This window comes from Lontra canadensis, unplaced genomic scaffold (genome assembly GCF_010015895.1).
Source record: "Lontra canadensis isolate GAN:19392208 unplaced genomic scaffold, GSC_riverotter_1.0 scaffold127, whole genome shotgun sequence".
Classification (NCBI taxonomy): domain Eukaryota; kingdom Metazoa; phylum Chordata; class Mammalia; order Carnivora; family Mustelidae; genus Lontra; species Lontra canadensis.
Genome location: NW_022631121.1, coordinates 820,214 through 840,829, shown reverse-complemented (window position 1 = coordinate 840,829; position 20,616 = coordinate 820,214).

The window sequence follows — 20,616 nt, the reverse complement described above, 5'->3', positions numbered from 1 at the left end:
TATGTCTTTATATATAATATATATATTATAATATAATATTATTTATTATTATTATAATGGTCTTCCTACATTCTGGACCTGATTCACTCATCTCCCAAATTTCAAAGGTACTGCTGTGTCCCATCTTCATCAAACATCACTTTTAGTTAGCAGAAAAAAAAAATCATGTGACTTGAAGAGAAGATAGGATAAAAATGAGAATAGCTTCAAGAGTTATTGCTATTTTTTATGTATGTGGTAGTTGGACACTTAAATCTTTGTTTGCCCCAGGCTAACAGTCTTAGGCTGGTCAGTAGAAAAAAGAACTTATATTCTAGCCTCCTAAAGCTCCTCAAAGCTACACTGTACAGACAGGTGAATACGTAGGGTCAAAGTTGCAGAATATTAACATTGAAAGACAGATTCCTAGATGTGTGCCCTAAGGACTGTTTAGACATGATAATTCCATCCCATTTGCCCCAATGATTAATAAGCTTGATGGGTTTATGCTTCAGAAGTTGCATGTGTGTATGATCCATAAATGTATCTACGCATCTCTATCTAAAGCAATAGCAGCGTATGCTATTCTAAATATGTGAGGTTCCTTCTTTGATTAAGAAAACATACACATAAAACCATAACTATGTTTGAATGTCTTGATGTCATGCTAACTCCCAAGCTTCCTAGCTAATTTGCAAAGTTATAAAAATGGATTCGGTAACACATTTATTACATGAGATGAGTTACTTTCTTTGTCATGCTAACAGTAAATTGTAAAATTTCTGAGGCTGCTTCTAGAATAACAGCATTGCTGGAGGAAGTAACTTGATTGCAGAGGATAAAAGCCTCTAAAAAGAACTCACTGAAAATATTAAGAATAATGATTACCCCTTTCCTGAAATTAAGTTTTATCTCATTTTATCTTCATTCCAACACTGTAAATAAAAACTTCTATTCTTCAGATGAGGAAATGGAAGGTCAGAGTCATTTGATTTTGTTTATCCTTGCCCTCATGGCATATATGTGGTGGAGCTGAACCTTATTTTCCTCTTTGTACTTCACCACAGCTGGCATCCCAAATTGATGAGAATGCTGTACAGGATCAGCTTCGTTAAGTAGAATAAATGGTCCTGCAGTTGTATGATTGGAAGCCCCCCCCAATATTTCTTTTCCTTTGTTTTTAGCAGGTCTAGAAATTCCCACTCGTTCATGTCATTGTTTTTAAGAATGCTCTCTCCTAGCATTACCAGTGCAGAGGCAAACTTATGGGACACAGTCCATATCTTGCTACCACATTAGTGTGAATGAATTTTAGTCCCTTAGAGAGGGAGAAGTTGCACTGAGAGTATAGGAATTCTGGATAGGAGGGGAGCAGAGGAGAAAGTGAAAGCCGCATCTTAAATAACAATTTTGCTGGATACTAGCTTTCTTCCCTAATCACTTTAGTGTTTCTCGTGAGAGGAAGCAAGACTTACCGGTGGCCTGCAGTCAAATTCCTTGAATTTAAGTTTGGACTCTGCCACTTTGTAGGTGAGTGGTAGCTGGTACTCTCAGTTCTTCCTGTTATGTAGTATGTCCTCAGAGTTTATGAAATGGTCACATGGGATAAAATGAATGAATATGTTTTGAATGCTATAAATTCCTATAAAATTTAGTTATCACTATAATTATAAAGCACAAGTTTTTGTGGTGTTAGTCTAGGATTTTAAAGGCTTTCTGAAAATAAAATATCAAGTGTGGAGAGGAACACAGTTCTACTGATTTACCACAACTACAGCTGTATGCATTCTATTATATTAAGTATATGTAGACTATAAAAAGTAAAATTTTGTGTTCATCTTCCCATTTTTTTGGGGGGGGGGTCTTTCCACAAGAACCTAGATTCTGCATTTTCAGTGCTGTCAGTCTTGCATTCATCAATTGAAAGTGTTTCCTACGAGTGAGCTTTTTGTTTTCCCTAGCCACTCTTGATAGTTAAAGCCAATAAAATCTGGGTCTCTGATTATAAACCATCACCAACACTTCAGCCATTTTGGTAACGGAGGTAGAAATCCTTCACTGCATCTATCCACATTTGCTCCTCTGAGACACATTACATGTGAGCACCAAGACGACAGTTCACTCTATAATGTTATTAGTCTCTGAATTAGGCTAATTCATCGTTGTCCTCTAGTCTTAGCATTTTCCACAAATGCTGAGCTGACATTTATTTGGTCTTGGAATGTTGAGGATCACTCTCCCTTTTTAATTAACATAAAGTTTAGAAGGAAATAAAATGGCAGAATTGCTTCCCTGGGCAATAATAAAATACTGTCTATGATACATAAAGACACTGCCTCTGATGCCCCATCAGTTTGGCATGCTTTACTTACTTTTATTCAGATAAAGTTAACAGTATTATAACATTTCAGAAAACAGAGGATAATCACCCGCACTTTCCCCCCTCCCTAACACTATAACTTATTTTTATATTTGTACATGCCTTTTAAGTTTTTATCTGAATATATAAATAGTTGACAAGTAATCATAATATATGCCCAGTTTTTGTGACTGTGACTTCACATGATACAATGAGCATTTTTCTATCTTGGGTCTATACTTATCGTTTCTATAGCTGACATAAAATGACCACCTTAAGTATAGATAGACCAGTTTTTAATTTATTTCACTCTCTCTTACATTAATAGTACCATATTGAGAAAGTATGTACCTTGGAGCATTTTCCCAGTCCAGCAAGAATGACTTAGATAATTTGAAAAGTCCTATCCAGGCTCATATGATCAAAGATACGTAATTTCAAGATGGTTCACTCAATGCAGGTTGCAATTTTGAAACAGAGTGAAATTTATCCTCATCTCAGTGGATTAATTCCATGGCATTGGACACAATATCATCTGTTCTAACTAATTAATCAGCCTTAGGTTTTTTTTTTTAAGATTTTATTCATTCCAGAGAACATGCATGAGAGTGTGTGGGGGCAGGGAGGAAGGGGCAGAGGGGGAGTGAGAATCTCAAGTGGACTCCCCACTGAGGATGGAGCACAATGCAGGGCTCAATGTCACAACCCTGAAATCATCAGCTGAGCTGAAAGCAAGAGTCCGACGCTTAACAGACTGAGCCACCCAGGCTCCAGTCTACATCTCACCTAGAAGGGCTACATTTTGACCTTCAAATTTGTCACTCTCCCCTTCCTCAAATGACCTATGTTTATAATTTACTGTCACTGCCATTTCTTTGGTTGTTTGCATAACTAAATTGGAAGGAGGAACTCCTGTCTATAAGCAAGTTCTGTATGTTCAGCTCTGTAGTAGTTTAATTTCCAAACACCTTCAAAGAGATGTCAAAATCACTGAAAGACAAATGTTGCTAAAATTTCTAAAAGCCAATGTGATGACATACAGAGATTGGAGACTTATTGTGCTTGAATAATACTGTCTTTGTTGCATTTCAAATACCTTATTTATTAGACAGTTCAGGGTTTTTCAAGCAATGAAGAGATAAATAACCTTTCTCAATCTTTCAAAATAGATTTACATTTGCTTTTGTCCACAGTTGGTATGCTGAGGTAGAATCCTCTAAAGTGAGTGCAGGTTCCAATAGTTGATGCCAGGAAGTAGAGCACATAGTGTATCTGTGGCCAATATATTGAGTGAAGAGTGTAGGGATAGGTGTGTTGTATTAGTCAACACTGACAAGGCTGGTGTAACTAGGAGATAAGGAATGTGGTGGCCCCTATGAGGTTATAGCTGACAGGTCATTAAATGGTTACACAGGATATCTTAGGTAATTGGTGTTAACTGGAAGTGTATGTAGTTTATGTTTATGTCCATTGAGGAAATAACTCAGAATACTTAGAAGAGGGACAGATGTATGTATGCTCATGTGTGCACGCACGCACACACACACGCACGCACACACACACACACACACACACACTGAAGGAGAGATTGAGAAAGGGATGAGTCAGTGAAGTCTTGCAAACAGGAAAAAAAGACCACCTAGAGATAAGTAATGGTAGGCATTTTAGGTGTTCTGCTGGAACCAACAAACTTTCATAGCAATCAGAGTAGACTTTGAGCAATTAAAAAATAATAAGATTAAATGACCTGGTAAAATACTATGCTATACCTGGTCGGAACAGCATGAGCCAAAAACTTAGGGAGAAAAAATTAGGCAAGGAAGAGATCTGAAATATATATGCCAAAAAAGTAAATTACTTGAGCATGTTATAGAGTAATTTTTTACCATCTCCCGGTGCTGAAAAAAATGAAGTCTATAGCACACCCCTTTTGTGTGTCTTATTCTGATATAGTGTATACAGCATTAGTGTGGGTAGAAAATACCTTTCTTGTTATAGCTTTATATGCCACAGGACTTATAGAACATTTGGTTCAAACTGGGTTTTGAATGAGTGAATATATGAAACAGGATCTTGAGAGAAGATTGGGCGTTATGCAGGCAGAACAAGAGGATAAAAGATACTTCAGGAAGTAGTACTGGTGTGATCAAGATACAGAAGCATGAGCCAGCAAGGCTGTTAAATGGACTGCCTGGAGATTGATACAGTTGTAGGAAAAAAATCATGTGGTGTGGAATGGATCCTGGAGATTTTGAGAGAGCGTAGAAGAAAATAAAGCCAGGTGATAAGAGATCTTGAACCCCACATATAGAGCTTGCTTTTTATCTTGTGGATCAGAGGGAAGGTAACATCATAAACCTATGCTTTAGAAAGATTACCGTGGTAATGCGTGGAGGAAGTATTGAAGGTATCTGTTGCCTGTTGTAATTTTTTCTTTTAAGAACAAGTTTGGTAATTGAATTGGGCTGGTATGTGGTGAAGGGAATTCTGAGAATGGATCTCTTCTTCTTTGCCCACAATGCCTTCATCAAGTAGACATTGTTGGCAGCAGTGGTTACATCTGGGACTCCTTTGAGCAAAATGACACCTAGGAGAAAATCTTTTTCCAGCCCAGATCATTCTTCTAAGCTTTAGATCCTTTTACCCACTGTTTACTATGTATCTGCACTAGGTTGTTTAATAAGCATCTCAAGTGTAAGACGTTTGAAACTAAATTCACACCCCCTTTTCCCAAACTGCCTCCTCATTTTGATTCTCTTAGTAAATGCCACTCACACCACCATGTTGCTTAATCTCCAAATCTGGGTGTCTTTGATGAATTCTTCCTATCACCTCCTCCTACTGGTCCAGGACTAATAAATATCAAATATTCCTAAGTATCTCCTGATGGTACATCCTTTTTTACTATAGCCTTTTGCACAACTTACTTGCTTGAATATTAGTGATTATTTAATATGTCTTTCCAAGTATTTGTTAGACCCCATAAAGAAAAGAACCACTTCTGTTGTGTCAGCTCTATGATTTCTAATACCTAGTATTATAAATGGTAAATGAAAAATGTTGTGAAAACATTTATCAACTAGTGATAGACCTGACTTTTCCTAGATTCACGTGTTTCTTGGGTCTAATGATTCAGGAAAAATAGCTAAGAAACTCTAAAGCTATCCTGGGTCTTACAGGCTCCGATTTAGGGATGCCTCAGATTACTTACTTGTAGAGGTAGCAGGTATTGGGATGCCTTCTGATTTCTTCTTTCCTGGACTGACCCTGAACTGTCCCTTTCAGGATGGGATGTTTTGTATGTAGTTCCTACAGCAAGGCTGGTAAGTAGGAGCTCCATAGGAACATAATACATATTTAGTGGCTGACTGATGAGCAGTTTGACTGCTTAAGGCACCGCATGCAGACCTTGCCTATTCTTTTTTTTTTTAAAGAATTTATTTGACAGAGAGTGAGAGAAGGAGAGAGAGCACAAGTGGGGGGAGCAGCAGAGGGAGAGGGGAAGCAGGTTCCCTGCTGAGCAGGAAGCCCGATGCGGAACTCGATCCCAGGATCCTGAGATCATGACTTGAGCCGAAGGCAGACGCTTAACCCACTGAGCCACCCAGGTGCCCTATCCAGGCTTCTCTTTTTTCCCAATCTGTCAGTCTTTTTCTTTTTTAAAGATTTTATTTGTTTTTTTGTTTGTTTGTTTATTTAAGGAGAGTGTGTGCAAGCAGGCAGAAGGGCAGGGGGAGAAGGCAAGAGAGCAGAGGTGGGGGGTTAGACCGTGAGCGAGCGAGCGAGAGATAGAGAGGAAGAATTCCAAGCAAACTCCCTGCTCAGCACAGAGCCCACTCCAGGCTTGATCTCATGATCTTGAGATCATGACCTGAGCCAAAATCAAGAGTTGAAGGCTCAACCAACTGAGCCACCCAGGTACTCCCATCAGTCTTTTTTTCTCCTCATCCAAATTGGATTTCATGGCACGTCATTTCTATAACTTGATTCCATTACTATATGGAACTCACTTGCCCTCTTGCTGTTTGTTGCTCCTATCTAGATAAAAAAAAATCCATACTTGGATAAACTTGGTTCTTGTACTTGTTTCTCTATAAATTAATGGTAGGTTTTCTTAAAAGGATCCTCCACATTGCTTGAAAGTTTTACTCAGTTTCTCCAATCAGTTTACTCCCTCACTTTCCATAACAACCACACCAGAAGATTGCTGCTATTCCCAAACTTTAGCCTGACACATGTACATTTCACCCTATTGTTTACCCATACCTTGCCTTCTACTTCAGAGAAAAAGTATGTTACCAGAGTGGAACTGAATTATCTTTTCAGTTCAAAATAGAGCCACTGGTATTTGCTCTTAGCCATTTTCCCCTGTTGGATTCATGGAGAAGATAATTGTCCTTATTTAAGGTTAAGACCTCCACTTGTTCTTAGGATCTTACTAAGATCCCCAATATTCAGGCGCTTTATTTATTTTTTCAGGAGCTCTCTTGTATTTATCCCTATGTTGCATATTTGACTTTTTTCCTTCTGTAAGTTGAACACATTCCATTGACTTTTAAACTAACTCAGTTCCATCCTCTGTAATATCAGTAAACTCTTCAAAAGGTCAACAATGTATTTTTTATGATATTTCTTAGTTATCATCTGAGCATACCTCTAAGAGCTTGTTTGGTAAAACTGAGTATTTTCTCCCCATTGAAACAGCCATACTTTGATTTTCAGGTTTTCATGTTAACTCCTCCTTTTAGTTACATTCCTATCTGTCTGGTTGTTTTCTGTCTCATTTGTCAGCTCATCTTCACTTGCCAGTAAACGTTGAAGCTTTTCAAGATTCAGTCTTAGCCCTTCTATTCTCATTTTGTATAATATATACAAGTTCTCAACACTGGATGATTATGAAAATCATGTAGAGAGCTTTTTTTTTTTTAGTGTTGAGATATAACTGACATATAGCATTGTGTAAGTTTAAGGTGTACAATGTGATGATTTGAAATATGCAGACATCGTGAAATGATAACCACAATAAACTTACTAACATCTCTCAACTCACATTGTTACAAACTATTTTTTCCTTATGATCTGATATTTGAGATTTACTCAGAGCAACTTTAAAAATAAAAAGAGTATTTTTTAGCTATAGTTGTCATGTTGTATATCATACCCCCAGAACTTATTTATCTAGTAACTGGAAGTTTGTACATTTTGATTCCCTTTACAGAATTCCTCCACCCCTAACTTGCTCCTGCTTCCTCTGGCAACCAGAAATCTGACCTCTGTTTCAACAATTTTAGTTTCTTTAGATTGCACATATAAGTGAGATCACATAGTATTTGTTTTGGTCTGACCTATTTCACTTAGTTACAATACCCATAATGTCCATGCATGTTGTCACAACTGTCAGGATTTCCTTCTTTTTTTATGGCTGAACTGTGTGTGTGTGTATGTGTGTGTGTGTGTGTGAGAGAGAGAGAGAGAGAGAGAGAGAGATACACCATCCATATACCATATACACCACATTTTTAAATCCATTCTCCTGCCAATGGAAGCCCAGGTTGTTTATGTTTTGGCTTTGTCAATAATGCTGCACTGAACATGGGGTGAAAATAACTCTCCAGGGTAGTGATTTCATTTCCTTTGGATATATACCCTGTAGTGGAATTGCTGGATCATAATGTAGTGTTATTTTTAAGTTTTTTGAGGATCCTCTGTACTGTTTTCCATATGGTTGTACCAATTTACATTCCCACCAACAGTGCACAAGGGTTCCCTGTTCTCCACATGCTCACCAGTAATTGTTTTCTCTTGTCTTTTTGATGATAGCTATTCTCACAGGTATGAGGTGATATCTCACTGTGGTTGTGATTTTTACTTCCCTAATAAGTAGTGAAGTTGAGCACCCCTTCGTGTACCTGTTGGCCATTTGAATATATATATATATATTTTTTTTTTTTCTTTTACTGTGTTATGTTAGTCACCATAAAATACATCATTCGTTTTTGATATTAACCATCAGGGAAATTCAGTTCAAAACCACATGAATATTTTCTTTAGAAAAATGTCTCCTCAGCTTCTTTGCCACTTTACAAATTTGGGGTTATTTGGGGATTTTTGGCTATTGAATCATTATTAGTTCACTGTATACTTTGGATATTAACCCTTAACAGATGGATGGTTTGCAATTTTTTTTCCTATTCCATAGGTTATCTTTTTGCTTTGTTGATGGTTTCTTTCTGCTGTGCAGAAGCTTTTTAGTTTGATATGGTCCCACTTAGTATTTTGATTTAGTTGCTTATGTTTTAGGTGTCATAACCAAAAAATTATTGCCAAGACCCATGTCAGGAAGTTTTCACCTCTGTTTTCTCTGAGGATATTTATGGTTTCAGGTTTTACATTTAAGCCTTTAATTCATTTGGAGGTAATATTTATGAGTGGTGTAAGGTGAGAGTCTAGTTGTATTCTTTTACATGTGAAAATCCAATTTTCCCAACACTGTTTATTGAGGAGACTAATTTTTATCCATTGACTATTCTCAGCTTCCTTGTTGAATATTACCTGACAGTATATGCATGGGTTTATTTTTCAGTTTTCAATTCTGTTTAATTGTTCTGTGTCATTTTTTAAGCCAGTACCATATTGTTTTGATTTATGATAGCTTTGTAATATAGTTTGAAATGAGAAAGTGTGATACCTCCAGCTTTGTCCTTGTTTCTTAGGATGGCTTTGGCTCTTTATAGTCTTTTGAGGCTCTACATAAACTTGAGGATTGTTTTTCCCATTTCTTTAAAAAAATGTCATTGGGATCCTGATAGGGATTGCACTGAGTCTCTAGATTGCTTTGGGTAATATGAACGTTTTGACAATATTATTCTGATCTGTGGATATGGGATATCTTTACATTTATTTGTGTCATCTTCACTTTCTTTGCTCAGTGTCTTTGAATTTTTACTGTAGATCTTTGATCTTCTTGGTTAAACTTATTCTTAAGTATTATTTTTCATGCTGTTGTAAATCAGATTGTTTTCTGAATTTCTTTTTCAGATAATTCATTGTTAATATAGAGACATTTATTTTTACTTTTTTTTAAAAGATTTTAGGTAATCTCTACACCCAATTTAGGGCTCAAACTCACAACCCCCAGATCAAGAGTTGCATGCCCCACCTACTGAGCCAGTCAGGCGCCCTGAGAAATGTTTTATTTTTGTACGTTGATTTTGTATCCTGAAACTTTACTGAGTTTGCTGATTAGATTTAACATATTTTTAGTGGAGTCTTTTAAGTTTTTCTATATGTAAAATCAGGTCCTCTGCAAACAGAGACTGTTTGACTTCTTTCCAGTTCCTTTTGTTTCTTTTTCTTACCTGATTATCATGGCTAGGATTTCTTGTACTCTTTTGAATAGGACTGGTAAAAGTGGGCACCCTTGAACTGTTCTTGATCTTAGAGGAGAAACTCTCAACCTTCCCTCTATGTCTGTGGTGTTAGCTGTGGCTTATCATATGACCTTTATTATATTGAGGTACATTTCTTCCATACCTAATTTGTTGAGACTTTTTATTCTGAAAGGATGTGGACTTTAGTCAAATGTTTTTTCTGAATCTATTGCAATGATCATATGATATCTTACAAATTTGATTTGCTGGCACTGAAAATTTTTGTATTTATGTTCATCAGGAATATTGGCCTGCAATTTTCTTCTAATGTCATTACTTGGCTTTTTGGTATCAGGGAAATGTGGACCTCATAGAACAAAAACCTCCTCTCAGGTTTTTTTGGAATACTTTGAGAAGGACTGATGGTTTTTTGGTTTGTTTTATTGTGTGTATTTTTTTTTTAATGTTTGATAAAATTCACCAGTGAAGCTTTCTGGTGCTAGCCTTTTCTTTGTTGAGAGATTTTTGATTACTTACTCAGTCTCCTTACTTTTTACTGGTGTGTTCAGATTTTTTTTTTCATGATTCAGTCTGGACATAGAGGCATACCTTGAAGAGATTGTGGGTTTGGTTCCAGATACTTGAATAAAAGTGAAAATCACAAAAAAACAAGTCAAATGAATTTTTCAGTTTCCCAGTGCATGTAAAAGTTAAGTTTATACTATACTGTATTCTATTAAGTGTGAAGTAGCATTATGTCTAAAAAAAAAATGTGCCTACCTTAATTTAAAGACCTTTTTGCTGGGGTGCCTGGGTGGTTCAATCAGTTAAGTGTCTGACTTCAGCTCAGGTCATGATCTCAGGGTCCTGGGATGGAGCCTCGCATTGGGCTCCCTGCTCAGTGGAGAGTGCTTGTTCCTCTCCTCCAACCCTCATTATCTCTCTCTCAAATAAATAAAATCTTAAAAAGAATAAAGACTTTATTGCTAAAAATGCTATCATTATCTGAGTTTGCAGTGAGTCATTATCACCGATCACAGATTACTGTAAGAATTACCAAAGAGTGGGGCGCCTGGGTGGCTCAGTGGGTTAAAGCCTCTGCTTTCAGCTCGGGCCATGATCTCAGGGTTCTGGGATCGAGCCCCGCATTGGGCTCTCTGGGAAACAGGGAGCCAATCCCCGTCCCCCCTCCCCGCATGCCTCTCTGCCTACTTGTGATCTCTGTCAAATAAATAAATAAAATCTTTAAAAAAAAAAAGAATTACCAAAAAATGTCACAGAGACACAAAGTGAACAAATGCTTTTGGAAAAATAGTACCGATAGAGTTGTTTGATGCAGGATTGCCACAAACTTTTAATATATTAAAAATAGCTTGTCTGCAAAGCACAACAGAACAAGATATGCCTGAATATTTCTTGTAGGTTTTCCAGTTTATTGGTGTGTTGTTGTTCATAGTTGTCTCTTAGGATCACTGGTAATGTCTCCTCTTTATAATTTCAGTGGTTTTGGTCTTCTCTCTTTTTTTCATGGTTTGTGTAGCTAAAGTTTTGACAATTTTATTAATCTTTTCGAAAAACCAGCTCTTAGTTTTGTTCATTTTTTTCTGTTGTTTTTCTGTCCTCTATTTCATTTTTTATGCTCCAACCTTGACTTGTGCGGAGGTGTTTAAATGCAATAGTCCCACCACAACCAATTAATCAGAATCTCTGGGCCCAGACAGCAGCTTTTGTAAAAAACACCTCCTCAGGTGATTCCAATGTACAGCCAGGATTAGGCGCTGATTTAGGTGATCCTGTCCCATCCATGGCTTTTTGGCAACTATCTGTAGGAGGATACCATGCAAACATCTCTCTAGTTGAGGCCACTTCTCAGTGCTTCCCCTTATGTATTCAACTGGCTACTTGATTTCCTTTCTAGAATGTCTCAAAGAAATCTCATACTCATCTATCTCATTCTCTTCATATGTTTTCTGTTACAGGTAGAGGTAACAGACTTGTCATGCATGTCCTAGACAAGCCAAAAACAAAGGTATTTTTGTTATTATTTATCTCCTTTTCTTTCTATATTTATTCCGCCACTGGCTTGTCAGTTTCACCTATTAAATCCTCTGACTCCATTACATCTTCCTACTTTCATAACCCATATCCTAGTCTTCAGCAGGCATCATCTGGCTTCAGGCAGACCACTGCAAAAGCTCCTAACTGGGTTCTCATTTCCAGTCTTATTCTTTCTAATTCTCTGCACTGTAGCAACCAAGTAGCTGCTTTAAAATAAACATATCATTCCTCCGCTCAACTCAATAGATATAAAATATTTCCCTAAATGTATGCTGCTATTGGTATAAAGCAAAATTACTGTAACATGGGCATACCAGTTTAGGATTCTTCAGTTGCAAGCAATAGAACTTTACTTGGGTTAATTTAAGCAAATGGAAATTTACTAAATGAACATTGGAGGTTCTCAGAATTGCTGGGAAGATGAGATACTTGAAAGCAGGAAGGAGGGAAAGCTACTCTGTAGGTGTTGGGGGTGAGGAGGGAGTGAGAGGCTAAGAAATTGAAACGGCACATATTTTTTGTATCGGAGTGCTGTGCTCTGGATATGGCTTCCTGATTAGTTCAGTGATGAATGTATTATTCAATCCAGGGTACTTTTGAAAATGAGAGGGAGTAGGAACAGGGGCATAGCCAGGATTGTCTGAGGCAAATAAGAATCTCTAGTTAACCTAACAAATGACTACAAACCTGGCTGACATCTTTACCCATCCTCATGAAGTGCTCCGAGTCAAAACCATGTAGCTAAGCTCTTTCTAAATTCCTTAGCCATAGAAACTATGAAATATTATGTGTTTATCTTTAATTCACCAGCTTTTGAAGTAATTTTTACAAAGCAATAGATACCTATAAATTTTTTGTTATGTAATTGGTGAAAAAATTTCTTCCCTACTAGAGCGATGTGGCCCTGAGGGCAGAAACTGCATTTCTTTTGCCATTTTATGACCAAAATTTTTGTGAATGAATTCAAGAATGACTGAATGCCTATAATTTTATTGTGCTAATTGCATGATGCTGGAATTGCTAACTGGTTCTCTTAGACTGACTGATAGACAGTCTTTCCGAAAGTCATGAGCCTACGGGCATTTGGAAAACAGAATTTGTTAATTATGCAAAGAAAAACACCAGCCTTCCAACTGCTTATTTATCTAGTTAGATCCAGACTTTATTTTACAGAGCCATATTATTTTTTATGACCAAATAGACAATCATATAAAACTGTCATTTTTAAACTATAAAGGTTTTGGAAAGGAAAACATTGTCATGAACACGAAGTATGCTATGAATCATGCAATTTGAAATCATCACAGGCAAAGGGCTGGGTCCAGTTAAACTAGACAGTAATCCACTACTTGAAAAGTTGTTTTCTAAGAATGACTTTTGCAGCTTTGGCTCCTGGATCTTCGTGCGAAATTAACTGTCATCAAAATTTCATGGCCTATAAACTGAGCCACTTCAGCTTTGTGTCCCCCATATGACACATGGCAGTGTGACCAGAGAAGAGAGAATAAACCATGGCAGGAATGAGAAAATGGTAGTGGGATAACTAGGATATAAATGATAAACCATGCATGTATAGATTGTATAGCTAGAAAGAAGGCATTTGCAAACTGGCGTTCTATTGCCAAGACTTTTTCTCTGCTGTGGGACAAGTGGTGAGTGGAAGCAAGGAGAAAAATGCAAGACTTGATGAAGTTACTTATTCAAGACAGGTAAGCCTCCTAATAAATAGAACTAGTGTATTGGTTAGATACTGGCTGGATTGCTTAGGAAAATGTAGAAAAGTAATTTTATCATAACAAAAGAGGGAAAGCTCTGAATTAGATAAAACCACTGAATACATTAAGGAGATTTGTCTGGTTTATTTCCATTTGTCTCTTATAGCTGAGCAAACCAAATTTCAAAATGCAGTGAACACTTGGGTGGCATGTTGTAAGTCAGTGAAAAATTATTGAAAGAATTGGTTTCCTATACCACTGTATCTTATGGATTTGTCATTTCCTATGATGCTAACTTTGAATGAGTATTCCCTTAAGAAAACTGACCACCCATACCTTGCACGAAAATCCAGCATTCAGTCCCTCCTAAGGCCTTTCTAGACATTATGACTTAGACTTCTAGTGTTGAATGGCATTTGCTTATGAAGAGGCATTACTTACAAGCCACTGTCCTACTGGAACAAGGCAAATTAGCTTGTTTCCCTGTTGAAAAATAAAAAGGCATTGAGCACCACAATAAACTCACAATTCCAAAACTCATAGTCACTTTGTGTTCTTTATGCCGATCAGGCTGAGAGCTGCAAACTTATACCACCATGTATTAAATGACAAAACTTATGGATCGTAAAACAAATTGCCACTTTAAAATCATTGCGTTTCAGAAAAAAAAACACATTTAAATGTCATAGAGTCCACAAATAAAACTATAACAATATATGATGTTGCTGTATTTTCTTTCAGTTAAAAAAGGCAACTATGAGTAGTTTCCTTTATTTTCCAGGAAAAGTTTTTTTTAAACCTGATGGTTTTTTTTTTTAAAGACTTTATTTATTTGAGACAGAGGAGCATACAAGGATGAGACAGGGAGAGGGAGAAGCAGACACCCCACTGAGCAGGGACCCCCGATCCAGTCTGGGGCTGGATCCCAGGATAGGACTGGAGAACCACAACCCAAGCAGAAGGCAGATGCTTAACCCACTGAGCCATCCAGGTGTCCCTCTAGGAAAAAATTTAAACAGCATTTCTCAAAAGGACTGCCAACTATTTGATTTATGTGAGTATTCAGTATAGAACTCTTAAATAATAAATTTTAGTCATTCTTTCCACAAATGCCAAACAATCTGATAGAAGTTGTAGAAAGGTGTCTGCATGAATTTCATGCCTTGGCTTCTTACTATATTAAATGTTGAAATTAATTAGTGGTAGTCTCAGAGACAGAAGTGATGTTTTCCTTATATACCTCTGCCTCTAGGCATGCTTTATTAGGGTTCCCTAAGACCCCGTTTGCCTTATTATATGTTAACAGTTTTTGTACTTTGGATGACTTAAACTCTGAATTTACACATGTGTTTTTTATGCAACTGCTTGAGCCAATTGCCTTGGTCTATCTTGTGATTTTTTTTTAAATGGGATGGTATTGAATTGTGATTAAGTGTACAATTTTTAGAGCTGGACTATCAGGGTTCGAATCCTTCTTCTCCCATTTATTGGCTCTGTGACCTCGAGCCAGTTACTCTCTCTTTCTCTCAAGTCATGTTCAAAGGGGATAACACTGGCACCAGAGCACTGCTGTAAGGGTTAAATGCGATAATACATTAACGTACTTAGAGTATCTGGTACATAGTTAAGTACATACCAAAGTTAACACATATTTATTAGTTCATATTATTACCACTGAATTCCCTTGTTAATTACAACTACCAAGGAGGAGAAAAATAACATGTTGATGAATTTCACTTTGCTTACCTCTTCATGCATCTTTTCTTGAGGAGACCTTGTTGTATGCATTACATTTTAAAATTCACATAAGAGATAAAGAATAAAGGTAAGATGATTATATTGGAAAAACAGATTTGTGGAAACCATGTTTTTTTTAATTTGGGAAGTTTTTTTTAATGTATTTTCTCCTTTATGTATTATACAAACTAAAATTATTTTGCTACTTTAAAGGAGTATTATCTCCTAAAAGGAGACATCCAAAGTGTGAGGTCTCTCAAAATAAAGTTATTTTCACTACATGTAGACATGGGTCTTGTGGATCGCTTTCTGCTTGTGTTCAGTTGGTGGTTTCATGAATGTCCAAATACCATTTCGAAGGCTTGGGTTGCGTTGGCATTTATCCTCCTCTTTTTTTTTTTTTTTTAAAGAATTCTTTTAATAGGGCTAACTCAGATCTATGGGTATTTTTGCCCTTTCCCCTTTCCCTTCAGAATCCTACAAAGTAAAAATGAGTTAGCAAATGTTACTGTCACTGACCTTAAGAAAGTGGTTGAATGTAAATCGCTCAGTTTTTCTCCAGTTTGAAGAGGGAACGAATTACAGGATACAGGGCTGTTTTTCTGTTGCAGTCTCCCGAGGGTGGGAAATTAAAGTAGCCTTTTGTTAAATCTGTAAAGAATCCTGGTGTGGAAACCTAGGGCCATGATTGACTTTTTAATACTTCTTTCACCCCAAAGGGCTAATATTCTCACAGCATTTTAGCTTGGCATCGGCTCTCTTTGTCTCTTGTGACAGTATCTCAAGTTTTACAGCTGTGACTACATTATTAAATGAGAATGCCAAGCAGAGCGAGGCACACACCAGTCAACCAACATTGAACTCAGATGTCAAAGTTATATCAAGGCAATGAAATAAAGTCTATTTCCTGACATTCTGCCATTGGACCTGTGGTTATTTTATTATTGCATTAAATCAGATTGAATCCCTGAAACATCGTAGAGATTAAAATATTTTTATAAGTAAGAATAATTGATTAAAATACTTTGAGAAATGTAATGATTTTGGTAAAATAGTTATTTACCTAATTGAAAATCTAAATGTAGAGTGGCAGTTAATTATTTTTCCTCCATACTCCTCCCATTAGCTGATCGGCAGCCATTTTAATGTCTTTTTATTGTAAAGTGTATATTGCTGCTTTGCATATGTCTATTTTACTTCAAAGGTTATGTCAAAAAGTCCAATTCACTTTTTTCCCCCTAAGCACCATATAGTTAGGAAATTTCACATCATTAAAATCTACTTTTTCAGAAAGGTTCAAGTCTTAAAGTGACATCTATGTGACATATAATTGTACACTTCTAAGAAACCTTTTCTGCCTGAAAATATATTTCTCGTTGATCCCCAGTTATTGCCTATATTTTAAAACGTATTTTATTTTTTATTTATTTTTATTTTTTTAAAAAAACATTTTATTTATTTATTTGACAGACAGAGATCACAAGTAGGCAGAGAAGCAGGCAAAGAGAAGGGGGAAGCAGACTCCCTGCTGAGCAGAGACCCCCCCCCCCGCCATGAGGACTCGACCCCAGGACCCTGAGATCATGACCTGAGCTGAAGGCAGAGGCTTAACCCACTGAGCCACCCAGGTGACCTCAAAACATATTTTAAAAGATGAATAAATTGAGTTACAGAAACATCTGTAACTTGGCCAAAGTGTCACTTTGCATTTCCAAAAGGTTTTGGACTAACATCCTACCTAATACAACTGTTCTTGCTAGGCCTTTGGAGATTAATATTAAATGGCACATCGAGGGTAGATCTGATTATCCTCCTGTGTTCAAGACACACTGTTGATCCATGAAATGTCCCTGTCATGTTTACTTGGTCTTCTTCTTTTCCTTCCTTTTTCACCCCCAGTCCCTACTTCTAATCTTTTTTCTGAGCCATAGGCAAACCTTTGATCAGTTAAGGTGTACCCGTCATTTGTGCGTGTACTCAAAAATGCACATCGTTTGGCATGTATGGATTTTTAATTAAAAAAAATATTGGTAATGTGCTGTCAATCTCACTGGTTTTCAGCACCATAATTTTCTAATACTCTATTCATGTTACAGTTAGTAACTCTATTGCTTCAAACTGCTATGTAGGAATCATTACCAGTACTCCTCACATTTTAATCATTTCCCTGGTGATGAAACATAGATGATCCTCAAGTCCTGGCTACCTCAAACCATGTTGTCATGAATATCCTAGTACATGTCCTCTTAGAGATGGTAAGAAGATTTCTCAGGGATACAAAGCAAGGGCTGAGAGTTCTAAGTCAAATGGTATAGGCATACTTAATTTGTCTTAACCCTGCCAGATTGTTTTCTAGAACATCTTTGCCAGTCTCCGTTACCATGTGACCCCTCACATTTGGAATTATCCAGCTGTGGAATGTTATATTTTCCAAAGATGGTGTGGCAGTATGTCCCAGCCCACATGCTTCTCTAGAACGTTCTAACTTTAACCCTGTCACCATTAAGAAACCAAGTCTTGTTCTCCTCCTCTTGGATGTGGGCAGGCTTTTATGACTGTTTTGGCCACAAGAACCTGGCAAAAGTAGCACAATATGACACTGGAGGTCAGATTATAAAAAGTGATTCAGCTTCTATCTTGCTTGCTAACATACTCACCTTACAGCCCTGAGCTGCCTTGTATGAGATCTGGCTTCTCTGAGACCACCATGCTGTGAGGAATCCCCAACTAGCTCACATGATAGACTACAAGGAGAAGCCTGCACAAGAAGGAAGACATGTGTGGTCATCTCCTAAATTTCTCCGGTAGCAGATACCTTCTGACCTTGGGCCAAAACCCCCTAGCCAACACTTTCCTAAATTTCTGTCCCACAGATACCATGAAAAACCACAAAATGGTTGTTGCTGTTTTATGCAACTAAGTTTTGTGGTGGTTTGTTACATAGCAATAGTAACCAGGAATACCAGTTTTCTGGTTTTTGCTAATATGATGTAAATAGCATGTACATTTCTGTAACAACCCATGATCACAAGCATCTTTTAATATGCTCGAGTTACTTGTTTCTTCTTGAGTTAAGTACCTGTTAATTTCCTTTGCCCAGTTTTCTGCTGAAATTCCTGTTAGGAATTCCTTTTATATTCCAGATAGAAGGCCATGTCAGTTTCTACACATTACATATTTCTTCTCATATTCTTTCATCTCTGTGAACTTTATCATTGAATAGAATTCTTCATTTTGACAGAACACAAATATTTTACCTTCTATATTGTGCTTTTTGGATTTTGCTTAAATCCTTGCCCATCCCAAGGTCATGAGTTTATTTTCCTACATTATATTTCATTTATAGTTTTCTTTTCATATTTAGGTATTTAATCCTCTTGGAGTCAAAATTTTATAAGGCTTTTATGTACAAATTCTGTTTAATTTTCTTCAAAAAGAGTTTCCCAAGACTGTATACTAGCCAGTTTATCCTTTGTTCTTTGGTTTGTGTATGGCACCATCTTTATTGTATATTAGGGACATGGGTCTGCTATGAGTCGGTCTTTTGCTTCACAGCTCTTTTTGTTTGTTTTTGCACCAAAACCATTTTGTCTTTTTTATTACGGCTTTTAGTATGCCTTAATATCTGGTAGAGCAATTCCTCTCTCTTTGGTCATCTTTTTTCAAAGTTAACTATTGATAGACCTTTAGACTTCTATGCCCATTTTAAAAGAGGTTTATCAGATTTATCAAAATAAACTCAGTTGGAATTTTTATTGGAAACGATTTGAATATAGATGAATTAGGGGGAAAGTTGGCATCTTTATAATAATCATCCCTTCAAAAGCATGGAATTTTTACATTTTTTTCATTGAGTGTTAAAGATTTCCTCTATAGCAGTCCTGGGCTTTTTTGGTAAACTAATTATTGGCAAATTTTTAGAATTTGGTTCTCTTTTTAATGTTATTTTATGTTTGGTTGTATTTGTAGCTGGTTGCTGATACAGGAAAATTCTGTTGATAATATATTCAGTCCCCTTGCTGAGCTCTCTTAGTAGTTGAGTTTGTGATTTGGTTAGAGTTGTTTTTTTTTATGAGGTTGATCACATCATCAGCAAATGGCAGTTTTAATTATGTCCTTTAGGAGAAGGTGGGCCAAATTTCACATTTTTAAACTTTATATATTTAACGTTTATATATTTAACCTTTTTATTTATTTATTTATTTATTATTTATTTTATTTATTTATTTTTATTATTTTATTTATTTAAACTTTATATATTTAAAGGAGAATGTTCAGTGTTACAGGGCTTAATGATATTCAGATAAGAGTTTTATTTATTCAAAATTCTGACATGAAGAAGGAAATATCTTTCACCTACTTTTTAGGAACACAAGATAAAGGTCACTATTGGCAGATTTCCTTCACTGGTGGACCATGGGAACTCAAAATAGCCTTTGGAACTTTCACAAGATTTTATTTAATTTCAGCAGATGTTAACTGAACTCTATAATGTAGGACCCAAAGAAGTAAAAGATAAAATTTCCCTACTCTAAGGTTGTGTCCAGAGTAAAGGGAGGGGGTTAAAGAAAATAAAAAATGAAAACTTACATAATATTGTGAAAAATACGATAGGGTGTTACCTGATCAGGAAAGGGAGTGTCACTGCTGAACTTTCTGGCTATATGAGGAGGGTTTTGAAGACATATTTATAAGATGTTCAGGTATTAGTAATCCTCATTCTTTATCATATTTCCTTTGGTTTGACCATGAAGGTGATAGGGAATCAGGTAATAAATCTTCCTAATTACTTCTTTGTTAATTTTCTAGATGACATTTATTAAAATTCTAAACAGCCCTTTCACGACTACAAACATACTATTGATTAATAACCTCTCGTTAGGGACAGAGAAAACCTGGCTAAAGTTCATGTAAAGTTTCAAAGATTCTGCCAAAGAGTTCAGATGGTTAAAGACTGCTGGTTCTTAACTTCCAGATTGGAGAACATGTGGAAGTAAGAGACCAAAAATAGCCAGGCAAATGGTTGTGATTGAGTCAAGTGTGAATGAAAGATTGGCTTAATTTGAATTTATTTTGCATTATTACACCAAGTGTGCTATGATGGGAAGTTGTTACTCTTAAGAGTATGCACAAAAAGAAGGTGAACTAGGTTGGCAGAATTGGTAAGATATATCCACCAATAGAGGTTGAAGTCCTGTATAAATAGGTGTTAGGAAGGGCACTCTCCACATGCAAACTGCACACAAAATAAAGAGCTGGGGAGAGCAGTTGTCTCCGAAGTCCACTCCAAAGGGGTGCATGCCAGGTGATCAACTGAGTCTACTCAAAGCTCTACCTTTTTTTAAAAAAGAAAAACTTTACTGATCAAAAATGTAAGGATTAGCCTTGAAGCTCTTAC